Source organism: Ambystoma mexicanum, chromosome 8, assembly GCF_040938575.1.
Source record: "Ambystoma mexicanum isolate Mex_15411 chromosome 8, UKY_AmexF1_1, whole genome shotgun sequence".
In the NCBI taxonomy this organism is placed as follows: domain Eukaryota; kingdom Metazoa; phylum Chordata; class Amphibia; order Caudata; family Ambystomatidae; genus Ambystoma; species Ambystoma mexicanum.
The window spans coordinates 157,640,843-157,661,374 of record NC_090929.1 but is presented as its reverse complement, the minus strand read 5'-3'; the positions used below and the strand labels follow the sequence as shown (position 1 = coordinate 157,661,374).

The 20,532-nt window shown below is 44.3% G+C and overlaps 1 long non-coding RNA gene across 1 annotated transcript in view; it reads left to right on the top strand.

The window, feature by feature from the left end:
• Positions 1-7,271: 7,271 nt before the first annotated feature.
• The window catches only part of LOC138473557 (uncharacterized), a 45,897-nt gene continuing 32,636 nt past the window's right edge, over positions 7,272-20,532 (top strand). The window contains exon 1 of the long non-coding RNA XR_011268779.1: positions 7,272-7,349. This is a non-coding gene — a long non-coding RNA (uncharacterized lncRNA). The remainder of the gene's footprint in view (positions 7,350-20,532) is intronic.

The following is a 20,532-nucleotide window of genomic DNA, read 5'->3' as shown; positions in this document are numbered from 1 at the left end:
CCAGCTCATCTTACCCACCATTCTTTCGACCATTATTAGATATTATTTACCTTATCCACTGTATTTCCCGCTCCCTACGCCTCCTCTTTGTTCAATATTGCACATTCTACTCTCATCTCCCAGTGTTGTTTCAACCTCCTTTTTGGAGATTCACTTTTTTTCTCTTTTCCTAAAGACTCCCTCAAACCTACACCTTATGTATTCCTTTGCTTCCTCCTCCTTTCTCCTCACGCTTTCCGCCAACCTCCTTCTGCCACTCCTCTTCTAACTCCACCCACCTGAACTGACTCCCCTCTCTAGCGATATACAACACTGCACTTTCTCTGGCTCCTTCTCCAAACATGCACTTTAATTGCTCTAAGCCAACCCCCTTTCACCTCTCACTGGGACAGTAAATGTAGCTGTGAAATATGTATATGTTTCAGCTGTGTTTTACTGGGAGCGTCCTGTATATTTGTGTTCAGTGATAAATAAAACCGGGGTAATGGGCGGGACTTCCGCTCACAGATCCCAAACCACCATCTTGTTTTGATTTATAACGCTGTCACCTGGCAGTCTAGTGGAATGCTCGCCCACTGCCCCTTGCAGTCTCCGCTCCACTGTAAGCCACACTCTGTCCTCCCAGGGTGTATAAGTTATGAGAGCGGGCAGGAGATGGCTCTGGCTTATGTTCTGAGCCTTCCTGATATGAATTGGCCTGTAGTGTGATTACTCTGCAAGTGTTGCTGCAACAGTTTTCTTATTATTGTAGGGCCTCATGGATACTTCACCTGTCTGTACAGTACAAGTCATCATTTCATAAAGCAACTGTGATGCACATTGGTACTGTGGCAATCCACTGCCTCTTGCTTGTGGTAGTGTGAAGGTCAATTGGGATCCTTGCCAATCCCATAGCTTTCTGTGGCACCCTGCCTTCTTTGTAGTCCCACCATCCACCTTCCACTGAACCTTGTTGCATTCTGTCCCCTAAAGAAACCTGCCCCCGCTTGTGGGGGACTACCCTCTTTATCGCCCTCCAGTCACTTGCAATATCTTACACTCCTGCCTCCTCTCAGCCCTATCGCCCAGTTTACCTAGAACATTGTCGAGAGCTTTTTCACTAAAGAGTATCCCCAACATTCCCTGATGTTACTTGACTTGAAGGTAATTACAGATTAAAGTCATATGCTTAGAATGCCAAGGCTCTGTTTTTGAATCCTGTATACCAATAATGCACCGTTTGTTCCTGGAATGTGCTTTAATTACAATTCTGATGGAATGTTCTCATTAGCTTGTCTGTGCTTTTCTTTATTCTTGAGGGCTCTCTTGCATTTAACTCCTCTATTCATTACTTAAGCATTCAAACCCCCAACTGCAGGCAATATGATATTGATGATCCGGGAAGCCCAAATTATGGGCCAGAGCAAAGCATAGGTGCAAAAGAGGACTGACAGATTATCCTGTCCCGTAGTGCCCATAAGCGCCAGTCAATAAGGCTATTAGCAGCCTGCTGCAACCCATGTACTTTAGGTAGAGCTGAAAAGATGCAGGAAAAGACATTAAAAAATGAAAATCCATTGAGGAATGGGCAACTAACCAGGACGCTCAGCGGACTGCAAGTCCTTTTTTTTTGTTTACTATTTTGAGGGTGTGATGCCTTGCAGAAGGAGACGACCTCCGTGTATAGGTAACAAGTGACCGCAAGGTGCTGGCAAGGAGATGAAGGGAGCAGAGAGGACAAAAGGGGAGCAACAGAACAAGTTGAGGGGATGGAGGGCTGGGTTAGAAAAGGAGTCCTGTGGGCCAAGGTAACAGCGGCATAACATGATTATTGCCTGTAAACTGAGGATCCAGATTGCACCCAGGAATTCCATGTTCTAATCTGGGTGCTAATATTATATAAATGCCATTTGCTGTAATTACCTAAAATGGGAAATGCACTGCTGCATTCCAAGCCACTCTGTGCTCCATAAAACTCTAAAATAAATGCTCCCTCCCTAAGGGTCTGTTCTTTGCACTCCTACACCAGTACAAGGCTAATCTACTAGATGGCTACAACTTCCTGGGCTGATGAAGAATGTCTCTTTCCAGATACTTACAGCATGGCCACCAGGTCTTTTTTTGGTACTTCATCTCTCACAATCTTTGAAGCAGCCATAAAACCTGAAGTAGCACACCCTAAAACACGCAAACAAAGGTCCAGAAGGTAGTTCTGGACATCTAATCTGTTAACTAGACCCCCCAACCCTTGTTTTGACGTAATATTTGCATGATGCCTTCTATTAACGGGACACAGTAACTGAAGCCTATGGTGAAAAAGCTAGTCAAAGGCTGGATTATGTAAATAAACTCCGATAAGCACCTAGCCTCAACCTAAGAGGATTTCTGCCTCACACACCAATATAACCATACTAACAGGACTCTTGAACCATCCAGAAAGGCCAGGTTGGGGTTTCTTCTCCCAGGGAAGCTGTTGTCAAAATCCCACCCCAAGATAAATGTGCCCATATTTCCTTCAAGCTTTCCCATCCATCTATAGGAAACTGGCTGTTCCGGGACATAGGGGAGTAAAGGGCTTTGCACGCTGTGTTTTCTTGAACATGGTTTCTACATGGCTTGGCTCACCATGACGCTGTGGAAGGCTCAACAGTCTTTGGCCACTGCTGAGCCAAATATATGCTTTGTTTCCTTATATGGTTTGCACGGAAACACCAGCCTAGGTTTGACCCCAAAAATAACCATGACATAAGAGAAACCCCCAACACCCCAAATAATGTTTAAAAAAAGTTTTGCTCGTTTTTCCGGGAACTGCTGAAAAATTAGCGGTTTCTTATTTCTGACATACAACCCCTCTCAAAAGTTGTTTTGAGCATAGGGAGGCAGGTAGAAGGGCTTTGCTGTCTGTGTGTTCTTGGGCATGGCTTTAACGTGCCCAGGCTCTCCTTGCAGCAAGTACATTCCAGACATACACCCTTGCTGCAGTGAACACCCCTCTCCAGCTATCTCTCCTTTCGGCGCTGCGCCCCATAGAATTCAGTTAAGCCCCACAACACATTTGGTCCAACTGTACACATCCTCCACCTTTTCCTTGTCATGCCTTCCTGAGCATCTTATTTACTTATCACCCTCGTCCCAATTATCTAACAGACTTTGCTCCTCCCTACCACTACTGAATGTTCAGTCATTCTCCTCCTTTGAATCTCTGATCGGCAAAAGCACTGTCATGCCATAGCCCATGTCAGAAGGTGATATACAAATGTAGGGTAACCTAATATGCTGCGCGTGGCACACTTCTCTTGCTTTTGGGGTCACCTGTGAAATCAGCAGGTCTTGCCTTTTTTGCTTCATTACGAATGTGTGTGTTGCATTATGTGTGCCTTCTGTGGTTGTTGATCCAGTGCAATTTGCTTGCTATTTCCTCATGAAATCAAGACTTGGGATGAGGAAGTGGCAGGAAGCTTTACTGCTTGTATTACTGAACTCCAATGTCTTATCTCAGCCCTCCCAAGTTTGCTCTTTAACTTTGCGTTCACTGTTTTAAGTTTGTTGGAAGCAAAATGGGTGCTGCAATCCAGGAAGTTTATGATTTGTAGAATGAAGATGACTAGTGAGTAATTGGATCATTGTATGTTTTCCATGGTTTTCCCCACAATGCTTTGGTGCGTCCTTGGATTGATGCGATTGCTTGGCTGTTTGATTTTGTGCTGAAGATCATGACATTCCCCTTAACCAACCTAAAATAGGTTTCCCCTTTTCCAAGAAAAATATTAAAAACGAACCACACAGTATGTTCAATGTGTTGCCTCACGTGGATTTTGAAGCTTGCTTGCTTCTCTACTCTTACTCCACTCCTCTCCAAACCTGATATTGCTTCTGCTATTATCCATCATCTTTTAGAAAGTGTTATAAAAAATGTTTCTCAGTTTGACATGAAATGAAATAAATGAACACATTGTTCTTATCCAGAAAATGAGAAATGTGCAATATTAGCATATAAATGTGCTTCCAAGTGTGCACATGCATCACTACTCTAAAAGGAAACCTTGATTTATTTAAACCTCTGTAAACGTTTGAGGAAGTGAGTTGAAATTGTTCTTTCACAACATCAGTGGTGGACTGTACCTTCTGAAAATCCTCCATGTATGTGACTGGTAGCTGCCATCTTTAAATTTCCTGGCTATAGGACAAATCAGTGTATATATCTGTGGATCTGCTCATTCTCCATTCACATTACATGTCATGTGAACTGCTGAGCAGATATTCGATGCATAAACTATCATGGCTGCCAAAGGTATAGCTTAAAACTGCCCCTTTGTACAGATACATGGAGAACTTCTTGGATGAATAATACAACCAGTACAGAGATTATGCAGTCTGGGTGTACTCTAAACGCACATTTTTTGGAAGAGGGAACACCATGATCGTATTTTATCTGTAATCTGTTGCACAGGCATATTGTCATTTAGAAGATGGTCGTATGATAAGGGGAAGAAAAGGAAATACATAATTGCTTGTTGGTTATTGTACAAACCGCATTCTTTTGAAAGGCTTTAAATCTAGGTATGATCTAATTCCTACGACCTACAGGCACAGTAAAAGATTTGTTATCTGGCACGCTTTGGAAATCAAGCGTTCGGGCAACACAAACATTCTTGATAGAAGAATGTCTTTTTTTTTAAAAAAAAAATTTTTAATTTTATTGTGTCCCACACAGTACATTACAGATGATTAAATGTAACAAATCAAATACAGTACCAGATTCTCATAACATTGCAGTACAGCCTCACGAAAAATGTTATTACAAAAATTTACATTCTTAAGAGTATTGCAGCGTTCTTTAAAAACTCTAAAACGTGGATGCTCAAACTCAATTCACTGCAATTTAAAATCCTCCTCCACAGCTCTTCTTCAGAGGAGTACCCTATCCCAGATGGGAACGGAGTTCTCAAAGTTTCCAAATTAGGACACCCGACACATAGATGCTTTAGAGTCTCGATCTCAGTCTTACAATGGCGGCACAGTCTCTGGACTCGTGGAATGTTAAGACGTCGGCCCAGTATTTTATTGGTTGAGACCAGGTTCAACCTAACTCTTAATAATTGAGACCTAAAGCTTCTCGAAGAGTGTTTTTTCAAGTAATGAGCTGGTACATTGAAGCTTTTACAAGTCTGTTTTACAATGTCTGTTTTCCGAATGTCCGAGAGCCAGGAAATGGTCTCGATACCAAAAATTACTGGACTTCTGCTCTGTGCACAGGTTAAGTGCTCAGTTCAGTTATGCAGGCCGTTAAACTTTAACTAGAATGTTATCATCCAGCACACTAATGACGTCTATGACAGGTGTCGGTTATTTGAGTGATCTGGATAACAGTGTGCCTGATAAGGAGGCTTTGCCTGCATGTTGTTTCTACAAATGTGACAAATCTCATGATGTCATCCCTGCTCCCCGAGGGTGAGACCCTTTCCATGAGGCCAGGGAGGTGATGCCACTAACCGAAAGTCCTCCTGGGGGTGGTACACGGTGGGTGGATCTAATGGGAGCGATTTCCCCCTCCGGGATACATGGAGGACATCCGGAGTCAATGGGATATAACACGCACTCATCCACCTTTCTTTCTTCATCTTCTTTGCCTTCCCCTAATTATATAAGTTCCTCTATGTATTTCTGCTATAGGAATAGTATTACTACTGGGATGAGGAAGATTAAGGCTAACTCCACTGAGCTGTCTCTTCAAAGTACTGAGACGAGGAACATCAGGACCAACTCCACTGAGTTATCCCCTTAAAGTACTGTGATGAAGAAGCATGGAGCCCTAAACAGCCTCTCAGAAAACCAACGTTAACGTTCTAGTTATCTAGTCTAAAGTAGCTTAAAGATGGAAGAGGAGCTAACATTGTTGTCAGCCCCTCCTTGGAGGCACCGCGGGCGGAGGTCCTTGCCTGCACTAGAAAGAGCTGAGCCTGCAGCTGCTGACCAGGATGAAACGGGGAGAGTTCTGGAGTACCTATCTGCTTTGCCAGAGTCTGACATGCGAGAATGAGCAAGACAGAAGGCCTGGGTGCAGGCAAGCAGGTATGTGCCATGTGGCTCCACAGAAGAGTAGCAGAGCCTCATATACCAGCGCAAGAACAGGAAACGGCTGAGAAGAGCTGTAAGAAGACAAACTGAGTCCCGAGAAGGACACAAAGAACCGAAGCCCTGAAGGAAGGTATGGGGGCTGCCCAGGGACATCTCGGATTTAAGAGAAGTTGTTGTGGAAGGTTCTGCGATCCACACTTAAGAAACCGATACAAAGGGGTCTGGGACCCACATTTGAGAAAGCCAGCCCCTGGCAGGAGATTACACCAGGGCTGTCCAGTCAAGAGAAGACTGTTAAAGGCCTGGAGAAGGGAAGACATTCCCCCAACCACAGTGATTTACCAAGAAAAGCCTGCGAGAAACCTGGGGACTGAGACATTCCCCTTACTTTGTAAACCCTATTGCCCCGGAAGAAGGAAGGTATTCTTCTGGGCCTTGAATAGACTAATCCATTTCAGCATTGTTATAAGTGCGACGATTAGAAGAAGTACGAATTTCACACAGGACGCTGGACTTTTAGTTACAGACATTTTGACCTTTCCTTAGTTTTAGTTGAGGCTGGGAATCCCCTTTTAGAATTAGGGTTAGCTAGGTTTCTTTCTTTTCTTTGGTATAAAATAAAAGTCTTTGCCCAAAAACATACCACCTGTGTGTCCAGTCTCCTCCTTCCACACCCTCACAATAACCATATAACCAAATGTTTTAGATTATAAAAGCTTTGCTACATGTTGCTGGCCATCGGTATTCAAAGGAAAGGTCACAAAATTATTCTTTACTGAGAAACCACCTGGGTACGTCTAACATTGGTATTCCCCTTTTAATGCATTTTGTTCTAGTCCCCTTTCTTAGTGATGTTATGATGAGAGCAGTAACCTATCTAGCTGATTTATTTCTTTGGCCTAGTTTACCATAGATATGCACGATTCCTAAAGTGATTGTATGGCTGTGTTCAGAATGACACACTCGGAAAATCGTTTTAATGGCATACAATGTCGACCGTTCTACTTCTGCAGACTGCATACAGAGAACGTCATTGTGTTTATAGACATCAAAGCAATGAAGAATGTGTTTTGTAAGGTGGTAGTTTCTTTAGCTAAGTCAAGGACCCATTTGTTTTTTCTGTTGTATTTTTTTCTTTTTAAAGAAGGAGAATTACAGTTAGCTGTGCGCACCTGCGAGATTTGCTACCTCCATTTCATGGTCGAAGAAACGACATGGCTTCCATACTGGAGATGACTGTGAAGTACTTGGAATTGGTTCAGCAGCTGGTTCCACTACAGAAAGAGTTCACTGTGAGTTACTTAAAAAAATATATACACATTGGTTCCAAACATTGTGTGACAGTAACTGTCTCAGTGCTCCAGAGCATCAAATATGTTTCGGTATCTTGAGTGCACCTGTGAAATCTGTCCAGAAACTCTTTTGCTGTCAATGGGAATTGTGGGTTTGTCTACATTTTTCTCCCCTTCAAATTCTTACAACGTCTATCCTCTGTAGATGATCCATAACCCTGCACGTTCTACTTATTGTAAGAAAACGTGTGCAGAATGAGACCAGTAATGCCGTTATTTGCCTCAGTAAGAATATGCATGCTGCCACCTTCCCTTTTCAGGCCCAAGTCAGACCTTTGCTGCCATAGGGGTGTCGCCTTCCTTAATCTGCTGTCCTAGGTCAAGGGTACTGCCCTTTCTGCACAACAATTTGATTAAATCTTCAGCTCTACCCTTGCAGCTAATAGCCCTCTTTCACTGGCTCCCTTCCACACCATCGTTCCTCCCTGCTCCCTCCCTTGCCCCATTCGCTCACATGCATCCTTGCACTTTCACATCCTTTTGCTCGCACTTACACCCTCCTTGCACACCTGCACACTCACACACCCTTGCTCATTATCACACTTGTGCCAAGTCTCACATAGCCTCACATCTGCACACCCTTGCACGCTCACACACTTGCTTTTATCACCTATGTTTTTCTTGCACACCCTTGCACCCACACAACCATTTTCAGACCACTGCTTGCTGGAACCAATTAAGGTTTAAAAATCGCTTGAACAAACAGGTTTAAAAATCTCAATTAACGGCAGGGACTCAGCACACAGATGACTGCCGGGCCTACAAAGTTTCATGCACAGGAGGAGAGCAGCAGATCTGAGTGCTGAGGTTCCGAGATCCTTTCAAATCCTGCTGGCATGCAAAACAATTCAAAAAGTAAGCAATTTAAATTCAGAGTGAAGTGCCAGGGCCCTGCCAGATTATTCGAAGCACCTGGCATTTCCCACTGCTGGTTAAAACAAAGAAAAGTTCCAGCGAGCTGACTATAGATGGCAGTTGGTAACTCTTCTAGAAAAGATCACCATGTATTCCATGACAGGCACCTGCTGCAGAGAAGCTACATTTCAATGAGTTGAGGCAGTGAGACCAAGTGCAGCCACAAATGTGCAATGCTGACAAGTGCAGTATAAAAGGGAGTTGGGGTACCACTAGGACCGTGCATGCACTAGACCAGTAACCTACCTTTTAGAAAATGCTGCTCATTTGAAGCCTCTGCTCGTTTCAACGCAGCCCGCCAAGTCGAAAGGAATTTCAGGAGTGGCACTGCCGAGTCTGCTCACGTGTGCAAATGTAATGGTTCATACTGCAGTGCCATCTACTGACGTAAAGAAGACTTTAAAATAAAGAACTACAGTGATAATCCTGCATAGACGTATGTAATTAAAAGTGAAATGTTCGTGTAAAAAAAGGCCTGATACGCCCTTTATTAGGAGGGCTGCTTCTCCTGCTATAAACGTATGTAGGTCCCAATAGAAACAGTGTGAATTACTCCCTTTCGCTGGTGTCTCCAGTACAACTCTGAGCCGGGTACCCAGAAAAATCCTCCTTTCTCCTGGTGTTACTGTATAGGTTCACCACGAGGCCAGGGGGAATGACTCCCTTCCCCTGGCGTCTTCAACACAAGTTCTGGGCCCGCATCGGGTGAATAACTTCCTTCTCCTGACGTTACTTGGTTCAGTTCACAATATGGCCAGGGGCAATGTCTCCCCCTGTCATCTTTATCACAGCTCTTTTTCTGATACCAGGAGAATCATTCCCTTCTCCTGGTAATTCCTGGTACAGCTCTTTGTCACTTTTGGGGTTCCAGACCCTTCTCTGGTGGCCAGTGGTTTCCTCACTACCACTGCGTCGAGGAAAATTTCCTCAGATGCTTTCCTTCTCACTGTTGCGGTCCAGAGCCTTGGTTAGTGGGTAGTGGTTTCCTCGTTATCACTGTGCCGAGGAAGATTTCCTCTGATGCTTCCCATCTCACTGTCAGAGTCCCAGATCCTTCTTTTGTTATGCCCGTTGAAGTCCTTGCTAATGCTTGCCAGAGAAAAGCCACCTCAGCCTCTGTGTCAACCCTGAGTCCCTTCCGGTTCTCGGGTGCATCCCCTAACCTCTTATAGGGCCCTAACCTCTTACAGGGCTTTGGTACATTGCTGGGACTTCCTGGGATCGGGGCACACTTCTCCGGCATTGTAGGCTTCTCTCCTCTGCACTTGTGGCTTCCCAGCATCTTTCTGGCTTCGGGATTCTGTACGCCTCCACTCGACCGTCCGAAAACTTTGTTGGCATCCTCTTGTTCACCTTTCCACAGCTGTCGGTTGGCGTTTCAATCTCCCGTGTTGGAGAACACCTGCTGCTTTCCCCAACAGAACTGAAAACCACGGCACATGCCATCACTGTGCTTCCTTTCACGGCTGCATTCGGCTCTGTTGCCGGGCTTGACTTCTCTAAAGCCTGTTGTCCATTTTTATACTTGTATTCAGTTCCTCCCACGTGGATTGCACAGGTCCTTCTTCTTTGTTATTGACTTAATTCTCATGTCTCCTTGTGGCCACCTTATACAGTTAATGATCTTTATCTCTCCAGTGTTCTTCCTCGTCCTACAACGTTAGGTTTTTGGCCCTATGTTACAAGAACACATCACATAGGCTTGTTTTCAATGTAGTGGCTCTGGACATTAGGGAGGTCTTAGGAATGTCAGGGAGTAGCAACATTCATTGGGCTGTACAACAGGTGATCGTCCTTCTACCCAGAGGGCGAGTCACTCCCCTGAGGTCCTCCTGCATTAAACGACCCCTAGGGGGAATATTTGGTGACACCACACCTCCCTTGCCTCATGGAAAAGGGCTCCCACTAGGGAGAAGGGACGACACCCTGTGAATCCTCACAATAAGTGATGCTGCCACACACTGTGGTAAAGAGATAGTTGCTACTGATGTTTCTTTGTGCATTCCCATTGAGTGATGCAGTGCTGAAATTTAGAATATTCAAATTCAATCTTTTGATATTGATATTTTATTTCTATTGCGCTCGTACACAAGTGTTTCAGAGTGTGACAAGGCAAGGGAGGGGAACCGGGGAGAACAAAACAGCGATATTACTAGGCCCAGTGACATTGAGAATGCGCAAGTGCATGGGAGAGGGGGAGAGGAAAAGTGCATGGAAGGGGGGAGAAGTGGAATGTGCGAAGCAAAGGAGAAACAGATAAATAATAAATAAATAATATAGGCAACAGACAGTGGTAGTGCAGTCAGCAATTTGCAAGTGCTAGGTAGCTTGTACTTGTAGCTTGTGCTTGTAGCTCACCTTCCTTGAGCAGGCACTGGTGGATGTCCCTTTTGGTTAAGCTGATCTTTTTTTTTGTTTTTTGGCATGTTATGGTTTATAATTTACAAACCTTTTGCCTTTCTTGTTACAATTACATTTGAAAAAAAAAACATTTTTTATCAGTTAATTGCAGATTAAAGAGCAAATGATAAAATGAATAAGAATGGAGAGAATCAAAGTCATGGGCTTTCTCGTGCACAGAATAATCTCTGATTGTTAATTGAATGGGTGTGGGGTTATTGAGTCTCTTGAAGATTGCTAATAAAAGTTTGACCAGGGCTATTGTGAGTCGCAATCGTTGACCTCTGCCGTGAACCTCGCTTCCCCAGCCTGCTCATGTAGAGCGCTGCCATTGGCTTGGAAGTGCTACATTGCGGCAACCAGTAAAAAGCCAGATGGAGAAGCCAGTGTGGCCCAACATCGAAGGCCCACATAAAAGGCCCTGTGCCCATCTCTGGGCCCATCTGTGTGCCCAGGGCACCTCAGATTCCCCCGCCCCTAACTCCACTGCAGCTACTGGCACTGACTCTTGGACACACTCTCCTGTGTTCCCGAGCCACAGCCTCCAACATCCTCTCCAGCATCTAGCATGAAGGTAACCTTTTTATATATCTAGACCATTAACATGCGTTGCACCCGTTAACTGCCTGATTTGCTGCATCTTATTACACCCCTGTAACCTACCCGACTGTGACCAACAATCCACTACTGTGTTACTACCTCACCCCCAATTCCCTTAACATCCATGACCATCCTGCTATCTGAAAGCGCAAATTCATGTTTTACTCACTGCTCTATCTATTTTGCTTGTACGCACATTGGAAGCAGCCCCCTAGCTCTACGAGGGGGATTCTTCCCTGTTGTGCACACATCTGACTTGAAAGCCACATACTTTGACCTTTGCAGCTCGTCACTGCACTTGGATTTTACTTGCAACCTACCTTCTCTCTTACATGACGCATTTTGCTGTATACTGTCCTAATCTGCCATTTATATAGCATTTTGCTATCTATCAACATTACCAGTACCCTACCTAATGATGTACGTTACCGTTGTCCCATTCCCGGGTTTTGCCGGATTATGCTACTAAAAGCCACCTATATGTTGCAACCTTTATGTGTGGTCCTGCACTTTTAAGAATGTCACTTTAAGAATTTTAAGAATGTCGCTATAAATGCAAAAATAATAAATAAATAAATAAGAGAACAATTTGGCTGGAAAACCAGATAATTCACAGGCTGACTTCCCCAGTTAAGGTGGGGTCTGGTATTTTTTAACCTGATGATTGCCTGTTGCCAAGAGATGGATAGAACAGACCTTGTAACACAAAGATAGTTCAACACTTCTATTTGTTCTTTACAAGCAGGGGCTGGAGGAGCTCCTATTTAAATGTGGAGCAAACGCAAAAAGGCAGATGCTCAGGTAACCATGTCAGAAAGGAGGAACAACTCCAATGAGATGAACTACAAGGAACTAATGTCCTTAGTCCAATGTCAAATTCCTATTCTAATCCACACAGTACCAAGCTGACCACATTTGGGAATCTGTCCTTTACATACATTCAGTCTGTGCCCCAACACACTTCTTCACTTGATCTTGGCCAATCCAGAAGATGACATCCATAGAGAATCTGTAACCCTGTGGCGTTCTCTAATGGGGTCAAGATAGTGAGGTAATCGCCTCTTACCCTAGGGGTTTCCTTGAGCAAGACCGTACAGTTCAGTTTTCTTGCATTTACCCTAGCGGTCACCTTGGGTAATCGTTTCCCTCCCTCCTGGATTTGTCTTTTTCAGGCTGCAGTAATTGGGTAATTCTAACCTCCCTCCAATGCCCCCAAGGGCGCCTCTACTAGCCTTTAGCCCACTGCAGGTGCTTCTCAAGCTATAAATATCCACCTTCCTTTCAGCTCTCCTGGCTTTGCAGTTGCAATCTGGATCCTGGTTAGAGTACTTTCTTACTACTTTTCTTCAGTGCCCCACTGGTTCTTTTCAGCTTGTAACAAGGATCCCAGCAGGCTTCCTGCTCCATCCCAGGGGGTTTACAACCTTTGGCTCTCTGGGTGTTTTATACTACGACTCTCATTAACCCTAACCAGGAAATCCAAGGTAAAGGATCATGGGAGTTGTGGTCCAAAACATCTGGAGACCCAAAGGTCGAAGAGCACTGCTCTATCCTCTTCTGAACGTCTAACCTCTCAGTGCAGCCTATTTGCCTTATACAGCTTGTGTTTCTGAGAACTCAGTGTGGCATATGTTGCTTAGCCACACTCTGATTCTCAGCTTTCTCTTAATGCAGCAACAAAAACTCACCATCCTAACTCCCTCACATTCCGGATGTCTGTACTTCTTTTTATATTAAGGATTTGGAGTGGACATTGGATAGTGGATTTGGATGTTGGAGGGGGGAGGGCGGATGGGTTGGGTGTACTGCGCAGTTATTGTTGTTGGGAATTAATTGTTAAAGGAGAAAGGGGGAGGGGGGAGTAAGGTGGGAGGATGGGGCAAAGTTAGGGGTTGTTTTGGTTGTTACTGTTTAAAGTGCTAATAAAGGGAGTTTAAAGTGTTGGCACTGATCTAAAGTTTCTGGTTGGTGGGTGCATTTCCATATTTTTTATTTTTTGAGCGTCTTACAATGGGGTGAGTTTGAGTAATATTCTGGCCAGGTTGTGGAGGGGAGTAAATGGAACCGTCATCAGGGACAATAGATGGGTGGACTGACATAGAGTAAGGACAATAAACTTTAGGCATTTTTAAGTACAGGTAGGCAGCACGGCCAGCTGTTAGGGATGTGATCATGATGAATGTAGTGCTAGAGTGGAGTCGTAGAAAGTGGGGCACAGAGGCAGGTTAAAGCCGAGGAAAAATATTAACTAGGAAGCAGATGAGGGGTAAATTAAGAGGGCAACTCTGAGGCATGGGGTTAGGCTTTTAGTTTGTGTTTAAACAAATTGGTGTGGACGGTTTCTTGGATGTCCAGGGAAAGAAATCCCTGCAAGTGGAGCAAGAAGAGAGAAATCGTGTAAGCAAGAGGAAACGCAGAGAGGACTAGGTGCCACAAGGGTCGTCGAGGAGGCAAAGCGAAGATTATGAGAAGGTTTGTAGAGTTGAATAGAGTACAGTAGATACAGTAGTGCCTTACCGTGAATATATTTGTAAACCAGGAAAAGAAATTGAAATCTGTTTGTTTTGCATCGTTAGCCGTCCAGCTTTGTGACGATACAAGGACGTATGTGTGAAGTGAGGGAGTTCAAAGAGTCTTTGTAGCAATGTTGGTGATCTTGCCAAGAGGATAGAAAGCATAGCTGGGGAGACCAAAGAGGATTCTGCCACAGTAGTCCAGTTTAGAGACAACAAGAGTGGTTAAGAGATGCTTGGCTTTGTTGAAAGGAAGTTTAGGATGTTTAGGCCAGCCGTTGTTGCAGTTTTGGACATGAAAGTAGAGAATGTCTTATGGTCATAGATGATGCTGAGGTTTCTAGCTGGATATGAGTAGGGGAGAGTCTCAGGTGGGAACTATATAGGCAGGAGAAGAGATGAGAGAGCGAGTATTTGGCACAGAAGATGTTTTGAGTTTACCAGCAGAGTGAAAAAAGACATCTAAAATTTATGGTAGAGATGCAGTCGGAAATTTTGATAGAGATCAGAGGAGAGTTCAGGAAAAGAGAATAAGAATTGAGTGTTGTCTGCAAAGAGTTGGCACGAGAACCCAAACGGGGAGATTACTACCCCAAGAGCTTAGGCGTAGACTGTAAAGAGGAGAGGAACCAAAACAGGGCCAACAGTTAGAGGAGTGAGTTGAGAGGTAGTGTTCTTATAGGAAGCAGAGAACTGGCGATGTGCCATGTAGGATTCAGTCCAGGTAAGGGCTCAATCGGGAATCTCAAGAAAAGAGTGTTAAGGAGTATGAAGAAGATCAGAGTGACCAACAGTGTCAAAGGCAGCGGACAGGTCAAGGAGAATTAGGATAGAGGATAGGTTGGAGTGCTTAGCAGAGGCAATGAAGTTGGGGACGTTCATGAGAGCAGTTTCCGTGGAGTGAAAGGAGTGGAAACCGGCTTGTAGGGGTTATCAAAGGTTGTGGATGTCCAGGAAATGTGAACGACGGTTGAACACAACCCTTTCGAGCACTTAAGAATAGTGTGGAAGGAGAGATACAGGGAAGAAGTTAGTCGGTAGGTTCGGGTCAGCCCAGGCTTTTTTTTTAGGAGAGGGACAGTGGCCATTTTGAAAATGACGGGAAAGCAAGCAGAGTCGAAGGACAGGTTGAAGAGTTCAGCAAGGTGAGATGCCACTAAAGGGGCAGTAGGCTTGACTCGCTGAGGAGCAAGAGGGGTCTGATGGGGCACAAGACGGGTCTGATGGGGCGCAAGAATGGTTAGCCTTCATCGGAAGAAAAGGGACTTCTTCAGTATTAGCATGACTAAAGCGGAAGATGGAGGCAGAGGATGATGGTGTAACGCTTACCTTTGACTCTGCGGGGATACCACGCGAAAACGGAGACTCTATTCTTAGGGTGCGTTGTGCTCAACTTCTCCCATGCGTAGCTAAAACTCTCTTCGGAACAAGGAATCTAAGAAGCAACACAGGTGGGGGTAAACTAGTTAGAACAATATCCTTGTACCCTGGGAATGATAGACTCTTTCCTTTATCTCCACAATGACTTTACTCACTATACCTTAAGTAGGAATTTGGTTAGCTCTCCATCCTGCGTCTGTGCAGGGGCGCTTGTTCTGTAGACAGGAGATGGTGATGGAGTGGAGTCCACCTAACAAAAGGGACTGAGGGAACTCCGGCGGTTCTGATTCTGCCGTGCTACTAATACTAAAACTCCCAGAGCTTAATAAGGGGAATAATTCAGAAAAGCTGTGCCTAGTTCCTCTAGAGCACTGCTAGGGATGCAAAGAATACAGGTAAGCACTGGTGGAAGCGTGTGCTAAGAAAGTAAAGAAAAATTGTATTGTTAATGAAACATAAAAACAATGTAATGTGGAAGTAACAGGGCTTCCTAAATTAACTCTAAGAAATGTATGACAACAAACTCGCCTTAAGTTTGTATTCACTGTACAACATGTGCGTTAGTCGTGAGTGAACATGGCTCATGTGAATTAGCAACTCCACTTCACAAGTGCGTGCCTAATGGGAACACTAAACACAACCTTGCCTCAGTAGAATCTAATGGAAACTAGCGCTACATATGAGGAGAGTAAAACATGAATAAAATTACACTTGCTCCTTTAAAAAAAAACTATCTCCTCACAGGAAATCACCATGCGCTTATTGATGAGCGCCGTTCTAGCGATAACCGTTCTCACCTTCACACACACGGAACTGAACATCACTTTTATGTGCAGGTAAAACAACGGAGCTGAAGAACAGCACCCGCGAAGTAAAAAGGAAATACTTGCGGTGACAGAACACTGGGAACGTCCGTTCGAAATTTTCTTCTGAGGAGACTAACGGACAATGGAATGGGAGAGAACTGAAAGGGCAAGGAAGGGAATTAACTACGTAGGAAAACTAGAAAGGGGAACACTGGACTGAGAGCATTACTACGAACTAAAAGAGCAGGAAAATGATTCAGAGGAATTTTATGACTAGAGCTCGGTACCGCGGTAAGCGTTGCCTGAACATTACAACGCGAAGCGCGGAACGAGAAAGGGGAGGGGTTTAAATACCCAGAGAGTGCAGCCACTAGACTGCACATTGATTTACAGGGAATTTACAGGGCGGCCATGTCGGAATACAATGAGGGGTAGGAAAAAAACTGAATAGCCACAAATTCCTATATGCATTGACCCTCATAGTCAATGGCTTAACCAGGAGACCTTGGAAAACCTTTTTGGGAAAACCCCATGATCCTGACAGTATTCCCCCCCAAAACCCCTCCTAAACTGGAACTCCCCTTTCTAGGTTTAGGTTTGCATGGGTTATTGCGGTGAAAGGCTTTTAACAACCTAGGGGTTTGCAGGTTTTCTAGAGGTTCCCACGTTCTGTCTTGAGGACCATAACCCTTCCAATCCACCAGGTAGTATAGTTTATTTCGCACAATTTTAGAGTCCAGGATGGCCTTGACCTCGTATTCCAACTGATCATCCTCCACTTCCACCGGAGTTGGTGCTTCTGGAATTCGTGTGTTTGAATGGACTGGTTTTAACAGAGAAACATGAAACACAGGGTGGATTTTCATGGTCTTTGGAAGGATTAGTTTCATGGCTACCGAATTGATTATTTTCTCAATAGAAAATGGCCCTATGTATCGTGGGAGGAACTTTCGTGATCCTTTCAAGGCCAAATTTCGAGTGGATAACCACACCATATTTCCCACCTCATATTCGGGGGCATTACATCTTCTGACATCAGCAAATTTCTTTTGAGACTCCTTGGCCAAGGACAAATGTTCTTTTGCTTGGGCTATGGCAGTGGTGATTTTGTCGTGCAAAGATTTGACTGCTGGCATCTCCAATGGTTCTGGTGGGTCATAGACTGAAGTGCGTGGATGCCTACCATGTAGAGTGTAAAAGGGACTCAATCCAGTGGAGGCATGCACTGAGTTATTATATGCATATTCTGCAATCCAAAGAACATTGAGCCAGGTATCATCAAGCTGATGAAGCATGCATCTGAGGTACTGCTCCAGGGTCTGATTGGTTCGCTCAGTTTGGCCATCAGTTTGGGGATGATGACTAGTTGACAAACGTACATCAATTTTTGCTAATTCGCAACATCTTTTCCAAAATTTTGAGACAAATTGGCTTCCCCGATCTGAAATTACTAAGTAGGAAACCCGTGTAACTTCACAATGTTTTCTAGAAATGTCTTTGCCAATACTGAAGCCGATGGTAATCCTTTCAATGCAATAAAATGTGCCATCTTTGAAAATAAGTCCACCACAACTAGAATGGTATTGTATCCTTTGCAATTTGGTAAATCGGTAATGAAGTCCATAGAAATGGTGTGCCAGGGGGCAGGAGGAACACTCAATGGTTGAAGAAGACCAGCAGGTTTTTCTTTTTTGGGTTTTATTTTGAGCACAGTTACCACAGGTTTTTAAATATAGAATAACATCTTTCCTCCAAGTAGGCCACCAATACGACCTTTTTACCTTCTCCAAAGTCTTGGTGATTCCGGGATGACCTTCCAACAGAGCTCCATGATAACTAGCAATTACTTGCTCTTGCAGTTTTGGTGTGGGAAAGAATAGACGTTCCTGATAATAAGGTAAACCATCCAGTACAGTAAAACGTTCTCCCTTAGACTCCCATTTCATCAATTCGTCTTAATCCATGCCAGTTCTGATCTCGTTGTGTAGTTCTTCCAACATGGAATCGGCCATGTTTATTACTCCAAGTACCTTTTCCCCAGAAATTATCTCCACTGGATTTACAGGCACATAAGCTTCTTCACCTTTTCCAATGCGAGATAAGGCATCCGCCTTTCCGTTTCGCACTCCCGGTCTGAATGTAATGATGAAGTCATATTCCGCAAAAAAGAGGGCCCACCGCAACTGCCTAGACAATTGTGCCTTTGCAGAACGCAGATATTGTAAGTTGCGATGGTCAGTGAAGATGGTCACTGTGTGTCTTGCTCCCAGCAGGTGATGTCTCCATTCCTTCAGTGCACATTTTATTGCCAGCAGTTCTTTATCTGTAATGGTATAGTTCAATTCTGCAGCGGAGAACTTCTTAGACCAAAAGGCCACAGGGTGCAGTTCTTGGGTACTAGGATCTCTCTGAGACAAAACAGCTCCCATTGCTACATTTGATGCATCTGTTTCTACCACAAACGGAAGGTCAGGTCTTGGATGTTGCAGAACTGGTGCAGCGGTAAATCGCTCCTTTAGTTTTTTAAAAGCCTCATCCGCTTCTTTGGTCCAGTCAAACTTCTTGTTTTTTCTAAGTAATAAGGTGATAGGATGAACCAAGTGAGAAAAATCAGAAACAAATCGCCGATAAAAATTGGCAAATCCGAGAAAACTCTGAATTCCTTTGACTGAAGTAGGAGCGGGCCAAGAGATAATGGCATCCACTTTTCTGTTGTCCATTTTGATTCCTTGTGCAGACAGAATGAAACCCAAAAACTCCACTTCCGGAACGTGGAAGTAACATTTCTCTAATTTAACATACCGGGAATTATCCTTCAACGTTTGTAGTACTGATGTTACATGTTTCACATGATCTGAAATGTTTGCAGAGAAAATGAGAATGTCATCCACATAAACAACCACACAGATGTCCAACAGTTCTCTGAAGATATCATTCATGATGGACTGAAAGGCTGCTGGAGCGTTGCAAAGCCCAAAGGGCATGAACTGATATTCGAAGAGCCCAAACCGCGTTCGAAAGGCGGTTTTCCACTCCTCACCCTCCTTAATGCGGATGAGATGATAGGCACCTCTTAGATCAAGCTTCGTGAACACTCTTGCCTGTTTCACCTGGTCCAGCAAGGTGGAAATAAGGGGGAGAGGGTACCGGTTCTTCACAGTGATTTGGTTCAAGGCTCGATAGTCAATGCATGTTCTTAAGTCACCTTCTTTCTTAGGGACAAAAAAGAGAGGCGATGCAACCGGAGACTTGGATGGTCTGATGAATCCATTGGCCAAGTACTGAGCCAGATATGACCTTAGGTGTGAATTTTCTTTTTCGGTGAGGGCATAGATTCTACTACAAGGAAGTTGCGCTCCTGGAATGAGATCAATTTGGCAGTCATACGGTCGGTGTGGGGGTAACACTTCTGCTTGTCTTTCTTCTTGAAATATATCCTGGAATTCTTGATACTCTCTTGGCAAAGAACCCATTAAACCCAGAGTGGATTGGGTAGTTTCACTTGACTGGCTAGTTGCTTCCGAACCTTCTGTTGAAACACACTCAGAATAACAATTAGAGGAAAAGGTTAAGGTTCGGGAACACCAATCGATCACAGGGTTATGCTTTTCCAACCAAGGCATACCCAAGATGATTTGAAATTGTGGGGCTCGAATAAGCTCGAAAGAGATCCTCTCCTTGTGTTCTTCCTGACTAAGCATAGTGAGCGGGTTGGTGCACTGTGTAACTGGAACTGACACCAAAGGTGTGCCATCGACCCCAGAAACATTCTCAGCTTCCAACTTATTTCTCAAGGAGAATCCCAAGGTGCTTGCCAGTTGTTGATCCATGTAATTACCAATTGCCCCACAGTCAATGTATGCCATTAATGCATGCCGGTCTGTGGGGGTTTTTGGATGAAAAAGGACTATAGGAAACACGAAGTGTGAGGTCGCTGCAACCTTCTTCATGCTCGACAAGCGGACCTCTAAACTTGTCGGGCACTGGAGTTTTTCGCCGTCTGATCCTTTTTATCCTGATTGACTCCTCCCAATGGTTTCCGAGCCGGTTTCACTGGGCATTCCTTCAAAAAGTGACCAGCCTTGCCACAATACAAGCACAACTGCATTTGTCGTCTCTTGTCTCGTTCGGCTTGAGATATAGGGCCTCAAATTCCACCTAGCTGCATAGGTTCTGGACGTACATCCACTCCTGGCTTCCCCACTGGTTCTCTGGAACGGACCACAGAAGGCCGATAGTCTTGATGTGCTCGATCTAATCTTCTGTCCTGAAGACGATGATCTAATTGAATAGTTAAATCTATGAATTCTGTAATACCTTCGGGTGGGTTCACAACTTGAGCCAAAACATCTTTTAACTCACTGCGGAGACCACGATAAAACAATGTTGTTCTCTTTTCTGTGGGCCAATTAGTTTCAGCCACCAGCCTATTAAAGGTTGCAACATAAGCCAGTAACTCTTGATTCCCCTGCTTCAGTGACAGCAATTCATTATCCAAAGCCTGTCCTT